The sequence below is a fragment of the Trachymyrmex cornetzi genome, unplaced genomic scaffold (genome assembly GCF_001594075.2).
Source record: "Trachymyrmex cornetzi isolate Tcor2-1 unplaced genomic scaffold, Tcor1.1 scaffold4043, whole genome shotgun sequence".
Lineage (NCBI taxonomy): Eukaryota > Metazoa > Arthropoda > Insecta > Hymenoptera > Formicidae > Trachymyrmex > Trachymyrmex cornetzi.
Genome location: NW_017298793.1, coordinates 1 through 1,205, shown reverse-complemented (window position 1 = coordinate 1,205; position 1,205 = coordinate 1).

The following is a 1,205-nucleotide window of genomic DNA, read 5'->3' as shown; positions in this document are numbered from 1 at the left end:
TTTGGTAATTAATATCTTATTAACTATTGCGAAAATTGCAAAATGGTAGAAAACTTTTCGACTCAATTCGGTCCTCTCTGTACCATCACATGAAATATTTGGCGATTATTATAGGACACCCTGTATAAGCACACATTTTGCGATATACGTATTTTGTAATGGGAAACAGTAAATCTTTCAGTTTTAATTGCACATTATTTATTTAAAATAACACAGCATGATTAAAGACATAATAACAGACGTTGTCTACTTTCCTTGTTTTTTACTTTACTAGACTCTTATACTGTACATTATATTCACAAATTTTATTACTTGCACGTTTATTTTCGCAACTAAGATAGCGGCATGCCTTTCCTTCTCTTTCGTATTTATCTACGGTACAATATTCTGGGTTCAAAATATTACCTCATACCGAGTTAATATTACGTAACCTCCGCTTAATAAATATATTTTATGTATAGTTTTAAATGACTCATATACGCAGGTTTATGCATTCTTTATGTATTAATATACTTAAATTTTGCACAACAGTAATTTCCAGTGCGATGTAATTGTTTCATATTGTTTTAACCAAGGATAGGAAGTAACACGTTAAGCGGCCGGTTCTACTACAGGAATCGTAGACGGTTTTGGGGTCTGAAGTCATAGAAAATTGACCAATCATAGTCGATTATTCTACTCGTATTTGAGTCTAATTGATCAATTTCCTACAACTTAAAACTCCAAGATCGTATATGACTCTTATTGTAGATCTCGTATTACCGTTATTTTTTATAGCAACCATTTTGTGTTTATTTTACTACTTCTTTTCCATAACAGTAACGATAACACTAAAAAGAGGGCTAATAAGAGTCAACGCGAGTCATGGTGCGTAAGGAACTTCTTAACTGAATAACTCTTCAATCCATATGATGTTGAGGAATCAATTTTATTTAAAATCTTGAATGTTTCGATTCTCTTTGGAATCTTCTTCAGCAATCATCTTAAAACTAATTTGGATTTTGCGATAACCGATATAGGATCACTCTCAGGTTTCCAGAACTGTAGTATTATCTATAGCGATCGCGAAATCTTATGTTGAAACTTTGGATATTGTGTTGATATTAAAAGTAAAATTATACAATTATAATTTAGATTAATTTTAATCTCCTTCTGTCAGTCCGGAGTGTCGAGTAACAATAACGGAAATATTAAAATTGACAGAG